This window comes from Lathyrus oleraceus, chromosome 5 (assembly GCF_024323335.1).
Source record: "Lathyrus oleraceus cultivar Zhongwan6 chromosome 5, CAAS_Psat_ZW6_1.0, whole genome shotgun sequence".
Classification (NCBI taxonomy): domain Eukaryota; kingdom Viridiplantae; phylum Streptophyta; class Magnoliopsida; order Fabales; family Fabaceae; genus Lathyrus; species Lathyrus oleraceus.
In genome coordinates, this window is record NC_066583.1 from 141,668,299 (window position 1) to 141,686,515 (window position 18,217).

At 35.6% G+C, this 18,217-nt stretch overlaps 1 pseudogene; it reads left to right on the forward strand.

Annotated features, from left to right (window-relative positions):
- The first annotated feature begins 2,255 nt into the window (after positions 1-2,255).
- Positions 2,256-5,003, forward strand: LOC127079296 (pentatricopeptide repeat-containing protein At2g46050, mitochondrial-like; annotated as a pseudogene).
- The last annotated feature ends 13,214 nt before the right edge of the window (positions 5,004-18,217 follow it).

Below are 18,217 nucleotides of genomic sequence, written 5' to 3' on the forward strand. Positions count from 1 at the left end.
GATTGTCTCTGTGATGAGGTACTAGATGTAATTGGTCAAGGAGTTAACTCTTTCACATTTAGTTATCTGGTAATTTTCCATCAGTATCACTATCATCTGTGTTTTAGAATTACATAGATGGTCCAAGAGTGACTATTTTCATTTTATTCTTCACTCACAATTCATTTGCATGACTGGCATACATCAATATTTATGATAAAAGTCAAAAGTCAACATGTGGATTTTGTGGACTTTTTGTAAAATCTCATGTGCATTATCATTTCTTTTTCTTTTTAACTTGACTTTTGTTAATGATTTGAATCTTATTTATCTTTTCAAAGATTTTTCCTTTTTATTTTATTTTGTTGTTACTGAAAATAAGTCTAAGTCAACAAGGTAATATTTGACTTTGTTTCTTTTCAAGTGACACTTTTACTTATTCTTATTTTCATTCTAAATATTTTATTAAGATTCAAGTGGCACATATATATGTATGGGTTTGTTTGGATTTTGGTACAAATTAGGTATGAAAAAATAATAATAGTATAGAAAGTATTTCTTATTTTACAAAAAAGTTCAAATAGAGTTTTATTTACATTCTATAATGTAGTACAATAAAATTGAAAAAAAAAGAAAGAAGAGGAAAGTACAAAAATAGTTTTATTCATTGTTACAAAAAACTACAATGAGTTTTTATATTTTATCCCATAATAACTAAATATGCAATATATTACAAAAATAATAAAAAAAAGGAAAGAGCATTTTAGAGGTCAGTTTACAGGCTTCTTTGCACGCCATTTCCTTATGCATAATCAACATCACCGTGTTGCCACTTTTATGCCAACACCCAAGTTCCTCATTCTCCATATGGCATCCAAGTGCAAAGATAAAAGAAGAAACAATTACCATTTGTTATGATCATTCAAACCATACATGATTAGCATACATAAACTCTACATACAATACCAAAAACTCAACAGAAAAGTCAGCAAAACATACATACATAATGTTACTACACCCATACATGAGGTTTTTGGGACCACACCACCACTCAAAAATCACACACGATTTTAGGATTTTGAATCTTTTTTTCTAACAGAATTGTGATTCATATTAGTACACACACTCACAAAATTTATACATGCCAAATTCCTCTATATAAACAATGTTACTATGTCATTCATGAATACACACACTTCATTGAAGTCACTCTGAAGAAATTCATCTAGAATTTCTCGGTTTTTTTATAGAGTGATACCAAATATGAATCACTCTTTACTTGCTTAGAGCTACACATAGTTTCTGACTGATTGTTGTGACTTTATTTTCACCTTTCCTAAACCTACCCTCACATAGAGTTCTCAACCTAAGCTTAATTCAGAGTTTCACATTGGAATTTTGAACCAAGAGAGCTATCTAACTTAACACAAACACATACACAACGACAGCAGTGTAAACAACAAAAAGCAATAACATCCATCACAACAACAATAGAGACAAAGTAGAAGAAGAAGAAGAAGAAAGGAGGTAGAACAAGAGTAACGAAAATAGACAAGAAAAAGAAGGGTTTACTTGTGCGTGGATCTTCCATTTATTAACTGCTGGAGTGGTAAATTATTGCTCCTCTTTGCATTTTACTTGTTGATAACTGTCACACCCCGATTTTGACCCTGATATTCATATCATTATTTCATTCATTATTTGCTACTCATGATTTTGTTCCTCTACTATGGTACTCCTTTTTCATGCGCATCAAGTGGTCTCCTTTTCTGTTATGGGTGCACCTTGTTGTGTTGTGCGCATTCAAGGCGAGGTTCTACCGTCAACATATTTAGATGCATAGGCGCATTCCGCGTCGGTGGTAATCAAGGAATTCAAGGATTATTGTGTTTGGATTAGAGTATGTGGTCAAAAATATTAGTCATGAAAAGCTTTGATGGACATTGTTTGATTCAAGGAGATTCCAGTGGTTTACCATGTTTTAAGGGAGAGTCATTATCATGTGAGTTTTTTAAGAGGGACCGAGCCTGGTTATCGTCGGAATCAAGCTAGTGGCCGAAGGTCATCGTTCATTTGCATGGATTTTAATAGATAATTCACTGGTAACACAGATGAAATCTCTTCTCATTTGACTAATGGGTCTTTAAACTTAGATGGACACAGTGGGAAAATATTAAAGCAAACGACATCTTGGGGTGTCCAACGTTGGTTCCTATTTGGGAACTCTGTGGAAAACTTGCAACTAAACATTCATGCTCCGAGTATACAAGCTTGACATGGGCACTTTCTCTTCCTACCAACCCCATCATCCATGTAGCTCCACAAGCAGACTCAGAGCTTCTATGTCAATTCCTGATCAAACTTATTTTGAAGACCATGACACTGTTCGTTTGTTTTGTTCCAACGCCCTCAAAATCTCAGCCGAAAAGGGTTATCTTCCTGAAGGAAAACAGTTACATGCCCGTTTAATAAAGTTTGGATTTTGTCATGTTCTTTCCTTGCAAAATCAGATTTTGAGTGTTTATCTTAAATGTAAAGAAACTGAAGATGTAGAGAAGTTGTTTGATGGATTGCCTGTGAGAAATGTTGTGTCGTGGAATATTATGATTCGCGGTATTGTTGAATCATGCGACAATGAAAATGAATTGGATCGTAAGCAGCTGTGTTTTTCTTATTTTAAAAGGATGCTGTTGGAAATGGTGGTTCCTGATTATATAACTTTAAATGGTTTGATTTGTTCTTGTGCTCGGTTTTATGATGCTGAGATGGGAATTTAGTTGCACTGTTTTACAGTGAAAGTTGGATTTGATTTGGATTGTTTTGTTGGCTGTGCTCTTGTTGATTTATATGCGAAATGTGGTTTTGTTGAAAATGCTAGGAGGGTGTTTTGTGTTGCTCCTTTTAGAGATTTGGTTATGTGGAATGTGATGATTTCTTGCTATACCTTCAATTGTTTACCAGAAGAGGCTTTTAGTAGCATGTTGAGTGTACTAAGTGATGATGCTTTGGGATATTATGATTTTGGAAAACAGATTCACAGTCTTGTTCTGAGACAGTCGTTTGACTCAGATGTTTTAGTGGCTAGTGCATTGATCAACATGTATAGCAAAAACAAAAATATAATTGATGCACGTAGAGTATTCGACGAGATGTCGATTCGAAATGTTGTGGCATGGAACACCATGGTTGTTGGGTGTGGAAATCATGGTGATGGCAATGAAGTTATGAGGCTTCTCAGAGAGATGCTTCGGGAAGGGTTTCTTCCCGATGAATTGACTATTTCCAGCGTTATTAGTTCATGTGGCTACGCTTCTGCCATTACCGAAACACTTCAAGCACATGCTTTTGCGGTTAAGTTATCGTGTCATGATTTTTTATCTGTTGCCAATTCTTTGATCAGTGCTTACTCCAAATGTGGTAGCATTGCTAGTGCATTTAAATGCTTTGAATTAACTTCACAGCCTGATCTAGTTACTTGGACTTCATTGATATGTGCATATGCATTCCACGGACTAGCCAAAGAAGCTACTGAGATGTTTGAGAAGATGCTATCTCGTGGCATAATACCGGATAAAATCGCTTTTCTCGGCGTTCTCACTGCTTGTGCTCATCGCGGGCTTGTGACAAAGGGCCTACACATTTCTGAATGTTGCCACAAATTCATCAGTAAATGGCCATGGCAGAAGAAGCTGGTCGAGATTAGCGAGGTTGCATATCATTCACATCAGCCTGCAAGAAAGTACAAATCAACCCAAGTTAGCTTGCAACCATGTTCATTGCTTGGTACCACACTAAAATAGCAAGCCAGTAGGTTACATATCTAGTAAGGCATCAAAATAGCTCATGTCACACATGTAATGTCAAGTCATGAAATCAACCAAAAGCATTGGCCTTAGACCTGCAAGCAATCCAGTCAAGACCATAACATCTTTGCAAGGCCATATAGCAGGAAGTTGGGAGTAATTTGCAGATGTCCTTGGACCAAGCATCTAACCAAACCCTGGAAATGCATGCCCTGCTACTGTAGTGATCCATCATGTCATAAAAATCCTGCATCAACATGAGCCTACCACCAAACAGCAGCAACAGCCTGCAAAACCAATTGATACATTGCCATAAACCTCAAACAGAAACAAGGAAATGATGCACCATCATATTCCATCATCCAAAGGCATGAGCTAATGGATAAATCTTACCTTTATCAAGACTTTTGCTTCTGGAATTCTTGTTCCCAAAGGATATATATGGCCAATAGATGCTGCTGGTTATTTGCAACCACATACCACTTTGGTTTCAGATGCACATAAAGCGGGGCTTGAAGTTGATGCATCAGATTTTGCAAATGATTTTGTATCAAGCTCTAATTACAGCTATGATCCTCTTGCTGAGTACCTCCAATTCATTGATAACGGTGATTTCTCTGTTGATGGTGTGCTGACTGATTTTCCCATAACTCCATCAGAAGCAATTGATTGCTTTGCCCGCCTAGGCACAAATGCTACGAGAAGAGATAAAACCTTGATTATCTCAAAATTTGGAGCAAGTGGAGATTATCCAGCTTGTACCAACTTAGCGTATAACAATGCCATATCAGATGGTGCGGACGTTCTTGACTGTCCTGTTCAAATTTCAAAGGACGGGATACCATTCTGCTTAAGCTCCATTGATCTTCTAGATAGTACCACAGTTGCTCAAACAAGCTTCATTGATTTGGTCACGAGTATCCCTAAGATCAAATCTGGCCGTGGCATATTTACGTTCAAATTGACATGGGCTGATATAAAAGACCTATGACAAACCCATGAAAATATCTGCACTGAAATTGGAGAAAGCTCAAAAATTCAGGTTCCTTTCTACAGCCCAAGGATGATCCTGATAGTGAAATCTCCAAAGTAGTTCGAGCTATGAGGAAGAAGTTGCAGCAGATTGAGATGCTCGAAACTAAGCAGTCTAAAGGACATATTCTCGATGACCAACAGATGGCAAAACCTCAATCTAAGTCAGCACTTGAGAGCTCACTTTAAGAGCTAGGCATTCCTGTCGAGACCTCACAGAATAAAGAGTCATCTTCTACACAACCAGAAGGGAAAGGTAGTAAGAAGGGTAAATCATCCAAAAAACAAAGGAGAAAAAGTAGCAACAAATCCAAGCAAAGCCAAGGCCACGTGAAAAGAACCGTGTTTGAGCTCCTCATGTTTTCATTTTTTTACTGCAGTAACAAAACACAAAGCAATTGGCAAGTCAGTTGAAAATCCAGAAAATTCCCAAATTGGAATAGAAACAAAATTCAAAGAAAATGTTACTCTTCTGGAATACCAAAGACACCAATTGAAACCCTAATTTGTAAAGCATAAATAGAGAACGAATCAGTAAGGGGGAGGAATTAACAACAAAAAAACACTGGAGGCGGAATTGAAACTTAAAAGCAAAACAAAAACCCTAAATCCCAGAAATCAAAGTAAAAGGCCAGTATTGGAAGAGAGGAGATAGATTCAAGCTCACCTGATTCATTGTCGACGCCAAAGGTGAGATTACCGCTTGACTTCTCTTTTTAAAACCATGGGTTTGCACTCTCTCTGGTTAACGAGGTTGAGCGATGGGTAAGCGAAGGGTAAGCGACGAGAGCGATTGAGAGAGATGCTGAGGGTAAGCGACGAGAGCGATTGAGAGAGATGCTGAGGGTAAGCGACGAGAGCGATTGAGAGAGATGCTGAGGGTAAGCGACGAGAGCGATTGAGAGAGATTTCTTCGAGTTTGGGAGCGCGTTCGTGAGAGGAGAGAGCGAACTTGCCGAGAGCGTGAGATGGGGAGAGAACGAGTCTGTTACTATTCCAATTTATCTTTTCCTTGATTTATTTTTAAACAGAATAGGTTTTTTAAAAAACATTAAAGGTTTTGCTTAGAATTCCTAGGTTTAGTTAATAATTGTTTTTATGTTTTCAACTTATCCCCATTGAAAAACCCAACAGCCAAGCGGCTGGGTTTAACTACTGGTAGTCCAACAGACTTTTTTTTTATTTTAGTTTTTATTCTAATGTTTAATCTATTTTGGTTTATATATTTAAAGTAGCATCAAAATAATAAATAACCATGAGTGGTTTGGTGGAGAAGGGTAGTATCATAGTCTTGAGTGGGGTGGGTTCAATACCCATATGTAGCATTTTCTTTTCTTTTAACATTTTTTGTTATGTTTATGCTTTATTATTTTCATAGTTTCATTATCATAACATAGATTTGTTTTCTTTTAATTTCATCATTCATTCAAAACCATTTTAAAACTATAAAAATCATATTTTTCTCGATTTAATGTCGAGCCCATTTTCCATACCCTTGTAAGTCGATTGCTTTTTAAGCGTCGCCATCAACCTCACATAGCTTACTCTTGGGCTTTCTTACAATGAGTCGGTTCTCTTGCACTTACACTCATATTTCGCATCATTTGTTGTTTGGGTCTGATCTAATTATTTCATGATTTTGAATCCCCATTTGACAAAATGTACCCCACTTCCCCAATGTGTATATAATGTTGTATTGTTTTATTTCTCTATTTGTTTTAGACACTAACACAAGAGTAAAATCCACCATTTCTGAAAAAATACAAAAAATATTACTCGATCCAACGTCGAGTATTTTCTCAATAAACAAATCAATTCATTTCGCCCTCCTATTCTATTCCCTTTCTTTCAAACTTTCATCAAATGCTTGATTCAACGTCAAGCCATTTTCTCTAATAAAAACTCAAAAAATATTAATTCATAGTCAAGACTTTTTCAATAAAGATGGAAGTGGAACGTGGTGTATACCACGCACTCCTGAGACTAGGATTCGAGATGTATATCTCGCCAATTCTAGCTCTCGCCATCATCCAATTTATCCACTTTGCTCTATCAAACACTCATTCAAATCTTTCTCAAACGTCCATCAATACTTGATCTAGGTCAAGTCATTTTCACAACAAAACTCAAAATACCTAATTCTTATTTAACACTTTTTCAATAAAGGTGGAAATGGAACTTGGTGTATACCATGCACTCCTGAGACTAGGATTCGAGATGTATATCTCGCCAATCTTAGCTCTCGCCATCGTCTAAAATTGTCAATGCGGTTTCTTCAAACCCTTTCTCAATCAAATTCAAAAATACCTAATTCTTATTTAACACTTTTTCAATAAAGGTGGAAATGGAACATGGTGTATACCATGCACTCTTGAGGCTAGGATTCGAGATGTATATCTCGCCAATCCTAGTTCTCGCCATCTCTCAAAGCACATCCAACCAATCAAACTCTTTTTCTCACCGTCGTGCGACCAATCAAAAACCTTTTAAAATGAAAGATGTATTGTCATAAGAGATACAAAACAATGTTTCGGCCACGATTGTTGAGTAGAGATAGATGACGCTTTTCCGAATGTAGATTTGTGAATCCTAACACCTAAGTACATATTGCACGACAACTCTAGGGCAGAACTTCCCCCTTTCTTTTAGACCTTTCCGAGCGTCTCCGATCTTGTGGCATGTAGTATGTCCTATTGCAAAGAGGTAACTGCCTAAGACTCGATTCAGCGAGCTGCGACACCTACTGCTAGGACGTGAACACATCGCCCACTCTCCTTTGACACAACTGGTGTCCTCCTTTGTAAGTCCATGTTCAGATGGCAAGCCCTATGTAGCCGAACTACGGCAACTCTGATTCTCATGTTCAGATGAGATACGTAGGCACAAGATGCGATGTCTTGCCGAGTTTGACTGACAACTAACAACTAATCTTTGTTTGTTTTCGCCCTCGTTGCGATCGAGACCTTCCTTTTCTCTTGCCCTAGTTGCAATTGAGACCCTTGTTCCCGTAGTTAGTTTGAACTACGTTTTGCTCTGATTCTCATTCCCGATGAGATACGTAGGCATAAGACGCGATTTCTTAGCGAGCACACATCTCTTTAACCCATAGGTAGCCGAGCTACGAAGACTCTGATTCTCATATTTAGATGAGATACGTATGCAATGGATGCGATATCTGTGCGAGTCATTTTTCTCTTGACCCTTTTAGTAAATAGTACATTAGATAAGCACACACACCCTTTAGACAAGAATAACAAGAGTGGATCCCGTAGAGTACTACGGATGCGTAGGGGTGCTAATACCTTCCCTTCGCATAATCGACTCCCGAACCCAAGATTTGGTTGCGAGACCTTGTCTTTTCCTTTCCTTCTCTTCAGGTTTACTTCGAGCGTTTCCTTTCCCTCCTTTGGGATAAATAACGCACGGTGGCGGCTCTTCTGTCATCATTTTCTCTCGCCGGTTGTTTTTTTCGCACCACTGTATTTTTCAGGTTGCGACAATAACCATACTTGTAATTGTTTATTTCGAATCCGATTGAATCTTAGAACATAGGTTTATTTGTATTTCTTCTGTGTGGGTAGAAATCATGAAATAATTGTTTATATTTATTGATTTTGGTGTTGTATCATTAATTAAGATAGGGTTTTAAGGTTGTTTTTGAGTGGATGTTGATTTTAGAGGTTAGGGTTTTCATTTACATTTTTCTCCGATCCGGCCTTGTGAGGAATTTGTTGAGGACTTCAATTTAGGGCTTATGATCAAGGGTTCGAGACGAAGAGATTTCATGTTGAAGGTTAAAGCATTAGACACTGTTTGGGTGAGGTTTCTTTTAATTTAAGGTTTCAATTCTTACAGGCCGGTCTGGACGATTTAAGGAGATTTGGATAATTCTGAGTTCAAATTCGAACTTAGAAGGTTTCGTTTAGGTAGAAGTGAGTATTTCTTTTGTTTTTGATCGGATAAAAGGTGGCCGAAACTCGCTCGAAGTTGCATAGAGAGTTGAGAGGGTTTGGTGGGAGAGATAGTGTAAAGAGAGAATAAGTTTCAAATGAACTTTTTATTTTATTTTCATCTTTTAAAGACCAACCATAGTTCTTGTCTGGCAGCGGCAAGTGGCAGCTCCATATGCCACTTATGCTCCATGTCTTGCTCCATATTGTCATGACTCCCAGTGCGTTTATCCTTGAATGTATTCCCATGCACTCTCACCCTCAGCCGTGTGATTGAGTTTGACTCACCTAGTCTACTAATCATGTGGCCAGGATTAAGTCAATATTTTAACTCTCTTGTGGGCCTTTCCTCAATGGCCCAATGCCCATATTGCTTTCCACCCCCTGGATTTCTTTTTCGGTGCCTTTGTATTGGGCCTCCTTTTTGTTTTTTTGGCCCATTCCCTCTTTTATATTTTTGTTTCTTTTTATTATTTTTTCTTATTTTGATTAATTTATGTTTATTCAACTAATTAATCTTTTTATTAAATTTTAATTAATTAATTAATTAATTGATTGATTAAACTTTAATTAATTATTTTTTAATTATTTTTTATTAAATTGATTAATTATTTTATTAATTTGGTCTAAAATTACTTTGTTACTAAACCTTAGATTTTCTTTTCTTTCTTTATTGTTGAATCTATTTGCTTATTTTATTTCTCATTATCTCCATTTAACAAAATGTATCCCTCTCCTTTAGTTTGTAATAATATTGTTTTGTGTCTATTAGCTTATAATTAATTAAAAATAACGTAAAAAGAACCATTTTTAAAAGAAAAGAGAACAACAGATGTTTAATCCAACGTCAAGTCTTTTCCTAAATCAAATTTAATAGAATGCGCCACAAGTGCTTGATCCAACATCAGGTATCTCTTCAAGTCAAACTATTTTCACTATCAAATTTTTAACTTCCCAACCATTTTCATAACTCAATTCCTATCACGACGTAAATAAACGCTTGACCTAATACCAATATATTTTCATTATCAAATTCAAAATGACTAATGTAGACTTTGACACTTTTAACAATAATGAAAGAAAAAGGATACATGGGTGAAAGGTCCAATCATAGCCCCGAGTATTAAGACCAAATGATAGTCGTTTGTAAGTCATAAATACTTCATTTTTCAGCAAAATACAAGTGTGCTTCTTTTTGAAATAAACTGAAAGAAAAAGACTACCTTGGTGAAAGGTTCAACCATAGTCTTGAACACTAAGCCTAAGTTGTAATAACTTGCAAGCATAAGTGTTTGTCTTTTGCCTTAAAACACTTTTAAATATTCAAATACTTTTGCAAACAAATTAGAAAGAAAAAGACTATCTGAGTAAAAGGTCAAATCATAGTTCCAAATATTAGACCCAAGTGGTAATCACTTGTAAGTTAGAAATATTCTTCTTTCAAATCCTAAAACATACTCAAACAAATCAAACTTGTTTTCCGCCCTTTGTTTGATTTCAAAAACCTTTTCAGAAATGAGTACACGTTATCCATATCGATGTGAAACAAACAAAGGCTTCCGCCTCCAAGAGAGAGAAACAAGTAAAGATTTAACCACTCATATGTCTAAAGTGTCACTCTTTAAAAGCAAACAACAAATAGTTCTTTGCTACAAAGAACTACATATCCTTGAGTTCTCCATCGCACCTAGAGATATGTAGGAGCAGGATCTTAAAATCTTGTCAGACACATTAATAAAAAACCTAAAAATATCTTCTTTATTTTCTCACTCAATAAATCGAAGAAAATAATTAACGATCTCTAACATTCAATCACAAGTTTAACTAAAAGGTTCTCATTGAGTACAACGGACGTGAGTCGTTCTAATACCTTCCTCTTGCGTAATCGACTCCCGAACCCGAATCTGATTTGGACGACCATTTTCCTTTTCTTGTAAGGGTTTTATCGATATTTTCCATTTCATTCTTTAGAATAAAAAAAGTTCGATGGAGACTCTATTTGAATCAATTTTCCGTGAGCGTGCGAACACTTCGTAAAATATCAAACTTTTTTTGCATGTCCATGATTAATTCTTCGGGTTGTATTCTGAATAATTCATACTCTTGACATAATATGTTCAACCTTGATCTTTTTACTTCAGCGGTTCCTTCATGAGTGAACACTAACGTATACCAAATTTCTTTTTCTATTGTGCATTGAGAAATACAGAAAAATTCATCCATTCTTAGTGCTTCTTGAAGTACATTGATTGCTTTCTTGTTGTATAATACCTCTTTCTTATCATCTTCATCCAATGAGCTTTTGATTTTAGTGGTACCAATATTATTGACATCACTTGTGGGAATGAACGAACCATTTTCTACAGCATCCCAAACTTCTTATCCTTATACTTCTATATGTGCCTTCATATGTATTTCCCAAAAAATCAAAGTATTCACCATAGAACAATGGAGGCTTGTTGTTGCTACCCCCATCTCTAAAACTGGATTTGTGAAAGCCATTTTTGGATCTTTAGTAACATGTTACCTATAACCTATTATGATGCCAAATGTAAGTATGAAATGTATCTAAGAGGTAGGGGTGAATTAGATTAATTGGTGTTCTTGAAATTTTCTTGATTGGAATCATTAGCAATTATGTTCTTAATTTTTCAGAACTAATGTAAAAGTAAAGAACACAATGATATATTTTGGTTCCTCTTTCCAAACAAGAGTTATCCCTTCCCCTCACACCCTGGGAGAGATTTCACTATTTCAGATACATTACAGTCAATCAACTTGACTTTATTAACTATCTAACACAATCACAAAGCCACGACACCTTTTGATTTTATAACAAATAAGAGAAAGCACACCACTTTCACTTAAGTACAATGATCCTTAACACATAGTGAACAATACAAAATTTTGAATAAGTAATGAAGAAGATTTAAACTTGTATCAATGACGAGAATTGATCTTCCCTTCTAAGTAAACATTTCAAAATGTATAATACTATATTGGTCCGAATTTTGAGAATGAAACTTTAATGACGCTGTTAAAAATTTATGCAGAAAGTTTCATAAAATTTTGGCTCAATATACTTAAATGAAAATTGAGAAAGTTTTGTATTTGAGTGATAGTTGTCTTTGCATCGTTATTTCTAGTCATTTTCTCTTAGCATTTTATCGCATTATTTTCAATTTACTTTCAATACCATGTTTTATGCTTTGGTTTATGCATTCTTGATATTTTCAAGGCCTAATGAGCATCAAAGACAAAGAGGGAACAAAGACAAGCATAACAAGGCAAAACGGAAAAAGACAAAAAAAATCCACAGTAAAACTAAAGGGCTGCTACGGTCATTCGTAGTAGCTGTTGTGGGCCATAGCAGTCAAAAACCCTAGGCGCCCCCTTGAAAGCTCCCCCAGTACAAAAGTTAGATACCTACTACGGCCACCTGTAACAGCTGCTCTGGCCGTAGCAGGGAGGTGAGAGTAAATTGATTTGTTTTCAAAATTAGACCAATTATCTTTTATTTTGGCTCTTAGGAAATATTTGATCTGATATAATTCTGATTGAATAGTGATAAAACCAAGGATATTATGCACTTTATATTTTTCTCTATAAAGCTCAAAGCCTGTTAAGAGTTTTAGGATCCCAATTTTATTCAGAAAGTTTCTACGTATTATTTGTCTTATTTTTCTCTGTAACTCAAATCTCCAAGGGAGCAGTTGTGGATCAAAAATTAATCATAGTTTAGGTTTTCTTATTCGTTCGTATTCTATTGTTCATCTATTTTAACTATTTGATATGAATATGATGTTGATCATTGTTTTAATTATGTTTTCCCTCACCGTGAGTGAGTAGTCCATTAGGGACTAGGGGTTATGGGGATTATGTTATGACCTATTGTATGATATGTTACTATCGATACGAGAATTTTAGTTTAAACTTATTTTATAATCTAATTCATGCATTCCGACTTGGTTACAAAATTAAGTGGTTCTTAGGTATCGATTATAATCTAAAATGATATCCATTGATACTGGAGCGCGGATTTTTAAACAACCTAGTCCAAAACAGCGAAAATGCTTGGACGAATTTGAGAAAACATATAACTGAGCAAAAGTAATGAATCGTCAAAGAATAATTTGGCCATGCGAATGGAGGAGGATTATTCTTCGTTGATAGGGCAATGTGCTGACGAAAAAAGATATTGTAAGACCCTAATTTTGACCCTAAGATCCCTCATGCTATATCATCATATGCATTAGCATTGGAATCACACCTTGGCATCCTCCTTACCCCTCTTTCATTGGGTTTGTTTTGGGAGATATCACCAAGCACCATGTGATTGTATCATACTTGTATATTGTCATTTTACTAACCAAAATACCAAAAATATGTCTTTGCATTTTCCTAACTCTTTTGTAGGTAGGGCATGATCACCATTGATCTATCAAGTTCACACCTAGGGTTTAAGACACTCATGGCTAAGAGCACAATCAAAGATTGATCCACAATGTCTCAAAGCATCATATATGAGTCCCAATGATCTCTACATGTCATATTGATCAAATATTCTTCAAGAGTTTGAAGGTGATTTGCCTTGGAAACCCTAGTTTGACTGGGTATCTTGAGTAATTTCCTCAACAAGCTATCTCACCAATTGATCAAATTTCTCAAGGGACACTTCAAAATTCATCATATTGTGCATATATGATCTACCATGAGCCTAAAAATTCAAGAGAATTGGAGGTTAGCAAGTTGGTTGATGGTGGTTGGCCAGATGAATTCATCTTATCAAAACTGGGTCTCCTAGACCCTATATCCTACAATTTTCACCATATGAAAATGATTCCAAGAGAAACTTTACTATAAATGGAATTCCAAACAACTTTCATGTTGAGACCTAGAGCTAGTTTTGCTTGGAAAATCATTTTCTATGTTGAAACATTATAGGTCATTTTGTCTAAACCCTAATTTGAAAGTCAACTTCCCATGGCCATAACTTGCGCAATTTTTATGAGATGAAATATTTCCAAGTTGCACAATCAAACTCAAGATGTCTACTTCAACTTTGATGTTTGGAGTGGGAGTTAATTCAACTTTTATGAGCATGTGGTATGAGGATACATTATAGGTCATTTTTGCCCTATACCATTGAACAAGTGATTTTCCTCAACTTAAAAAATGCATAACTCTATCATTCTAAATCAAAATGACCTGAAATTGGTGACAATTTGGAAGGTCTTTTAAAGAGCTACAACTTTGATGAATACACTTTTCTCATTTGAAGCTCACATAAAAAGTGAGGCAAGGTGGAATATTGAGATATATGGCTTAACACTTAGAAAAAATTTCAACATGTTGAAATTTCCAAACTTCCACCTCAAAATTCCCCATGATCCAAGTTCCAAATGAAAGAGTATCCAACATCAAAGTTGTTCCTCTTGATCTAAGCTTTCCAAAGAACCTAATGTCATGCATTTTGGATGAGATTTGCTAGGGTTGCACATGGTCTTAACAAAGTTGTATCATTGGAAGAAATCAAATTCTCAAAATCCCATTTCACATTGCCTTGACATCCAAGCCTCATTTGAACTTCAGAACAGTTGTACATGGATCAAATTGGATTGCTTCATGGGCTTGTACACGCCCATGCAAGCTTGTGCATCACCATGTCCAAATTTAGCAATTTTTCAAGTGTGCAAATATCATTCTCAAATGCTATAAATACAAGCCCTTGGAGCTCATTTCAAAGACATCTTGCGTGCCAACTTTGCCCCTCAATTGAGACCCTCGCCATTCAAAGGAAAACCTGAGAATTTTCAACTTGAAAATTGAGTTTGAATCTCATTGTTTGGAGATTCAAAAACTCCAGGATCCAAAGCTTTGTACCATTGTCAAACCTCATCTGCAAGCTTCTCAAGTGTGATCAGATCAAGTTTGAAGCAAGCAAGATCCATTTCTGCACATCATTGAAGGTAAATTTCAGAAAACTTCTTCTCTTCGATTCTCACTCAATTCTCTTAGATCTTTGGTTGTCTGAAGTGCTACCAATGTAGGCAAGAAGGTTGAGTTGCTTTGAGGTAAAATAGAGGCAACTCAGTTGATACACCTCAAAATTCAACTCCTCATATCTTTCTATATGTGTGGAGTTAGTTAAAATTGAGGTCAGATTCGGGCTCTACGCCATTTTTCCTTTCAGATCATGTCCTCTTTTTTCATTTTCTTAATGGTGATGAGTGAACCAGTCCGGTGGTCCTCGTCTGAGAAGGTGACCAGAGGTCCAGTGCCGGTGGTGTGCTGGACAGGTTCTGAGCCATTGATCTCATTTAAAATATTTTAATCTTGGGCTTTGATTGTGATTACCACGCGTGTGGCGCGCTGACTAAGTTCCACCATGGAACGCGCGTTTCCATCCACTTGATCTGCCACCACAATTAATGAGGGAGATCAAGTGGTCCACGTTTTTTTGATTTTCTAATTTTCATTTTATTTCATTTGATTTTCATTAATTAATATTAATTTTAATATTGATCCAAAAAATATGGTACTTTCACCAAAAAAATTTAAATAAATTCCTCTTTAGTATTTTGAATTAAAATTATTTTTGGATCATTATTAATATTTTTCATGATTTAATTGATTTTGTGAATATTTTTAATTGTTTAAAAATACTTTTAAGTCTCTAAAAATTCTGAAATTTTTTCTCCAAGGTCCTTTGACCTTGTTTGACCTATGATAAATCTCATGGCCATTTCTTTGGTGTTTTGATCAGGTTTTAGGAATTTGACAAACCATATTTAATTTAATGCTTTAATTTTAATATTTTAAATTGAATAAATGCCAAATAATTATGTTGAGCTATTTTGATGGTTTGTATAAGTTTGACTTGTGTTGTTGGGCCTTAGTCAAGGTTGATTTGACTTTGGTAGGTTAATATCATTGGACTTAGGGGATTGATGGAATGTACGTTCCATCTCCCAAAATGAATGAAAGATCTTAATTTGGTAAAAGTCCTCCTTTGACCAATTTGAGTTTTGATCCATTCCCCTCCCTCTTCATCTAATTCCCCTTCTTTATGCGTCCATTTCATTTGGTCTATGATGTCTCTAAATCCTAAGGCTAGTTGATTGAAAAATTAAAATAAGTATGGATGAGTTTACGCCACCTCTTTTGCATATTCTTTTTGTGTGTGGTGTGTTTCATGAGCATAGTCTATTATACTACGTCTCTAACATGCATTAATACCAAAATTCTATTACCCAGCCTCAAATAGTTGTGACTTCTACATAAGTCTAATTACGATTGCTTAACATAGCGCTAAATTTTTAATACAAAAGGCAGAGCATTCTAGTCAGTGAGATTGTAAGTCTCCCCTCTTTCATGGTATTGTGTGGAAACTTGGCCTTTTTTCCTTCCTTTGGAAGATGTCTTGGTTCAAGGATCCATGCTTGTGATAAGTGGGTTGAGTGTTCTCCAAAGAATGACTAAAAAAAAGGAAGCAAAAACAATACTAACTTCTAATTCACTAACAACTAACATTTAATTTCAAGCCATTTACTTTTAATGCACTTTAATTTTTAAGCTCTATTCATTTGTCATTATTCATACCATTCTAATTGTTTATATTAATGCCTTTTCACTTTGTCCACTTGGACCATATTGTGTGATATATCTTATTTGTGTATATTTTGTTTGTTTGTGTTGGTCTTTGACTGTTAATGTACATAATAAGAAACAAAAACCCTAAAAAACAATTGTGTGGACTGTTGGTTAGATCTTGGGCAATTAGACTTAGAATTTAGACAACATCCCTATGAAAAAAGACTTGGCCAATGCCAACTTTCATGTAACCAAGTGCTTGGCATTTGAAACTTCATCTGATATATCATTGAAGATCCCTTTGAGTTTATCTGCAACATGATCATTGTGTAGCTGTTATTTTAAACCCGTGACTTGTGGAATTCATCTGTTACATGAGAAAATTTGAAGGAGATCATGGAGTGGCTGAAGCTTGGATGGGGCTATCTTTATTTGATGCCTTTCTCTTCAAGGTAATATTGTATGCATTGTTTGTTGCTTGATTCTAATGTCCAAGGGAATCTGGGGTTTCTATATGACATTCTTGTATATTGGATTGCTGCCCATCGGTCAGATCTTTTCAACTCTTAACTTTTAAATTTATGTTTAGGATTAGTCTCTTCATCTTCTCCCCATCTCTTTAATTTCAAAATCTCTCCCTCCTTTTAAAAACTTCTTTGTCTGAACTTGTTATTTTCTAAACTTAGACTCGTTTGCAAACTAGAAACTTTGGCCTTATGCCATTGCCTTTTCAAACTTCTTTTCTTAAATCAAACTTGTAAATAAACTTAACTATACTTGACTTAAAATTTTCAAAAGCCAAAAAGAACTAACTCATTCAAACCATTTTAGGCCTTGGTGCCTTTCAAATTTAATTTTTGTTAAAAGCAATACATCTACTTTGAAATTTATACCACAAACTATGAGGTTTTGATCCCTCATTTTTATGTTGGTACGTAGGCACAAGTCCGAAGGTCTTGTCAAACACAAAAATATAATTAATAAATTCTTTTCTCATCCCCCATTCTATTTGTTTGTAAACATCACTTTTTTCCAAACACATATGCACACAAAAAAAGGCTCCCTATGAGTACCTAGGACACTTTGGGTGCTAACACCTTCCCTCTGTGTAACCAACCCCCTTATCTGTAATCTCTGACATTTTATTAGTTTTGATTTGAAAACTTCTTACTGTTGGGTTTTGTTCGTACTTTTCCCTTTTCCCTTGGAAACAATAAAAGCGCGGTGGCGACTCTTGTTATTTGATGTCTTGCTTATCCATAGCTTGATTATCATGAATTTATCGCTACAAAAATTAAGTGGAGACTCTGCTGGGGAGTAATCTCCAGTGGGTTTATCCTACTTTTTTGTGTGTATATAATTGTATATATGTGATGTATGTATATTTGTGTGATATAATCTGCTTGTTGTGCTTGGTGATCTCTGAGTGGTGAGATAAGTTCTAACCCGAACTTTAGTGCAATTAAGATAGGAGGATGGTATAGTCATGTTCGACTAGTGTGGAGTAGTCCTTAACATGTTGGCTTGAGATTCATCTGCTCAGTGGAGACACTTCTGGATTTTGGAAGTGTCACACAAGTATTTGTGGTTAGGCATTACTACCTCTAATTTGGGTCCGAGAAGCTGAGGACCGTAGAACATTTACCCCTTCTTGGCCTATTTAGGATGTAGTGTGGAGACTGTGCAAGTGTAGACTTGATAACAGTTGTTACGCGATACTACACTAGGACGAGTTTCTCTTGAGAATATTATGGGTCGATGAGTCAGTCATCTTAACCTGTAATATCCGATAGATGGAATTAAGACTCTGGGAACTCTTTAGAACATGATCTATAGGTTTCATCCTTAGTTCACTCCTTT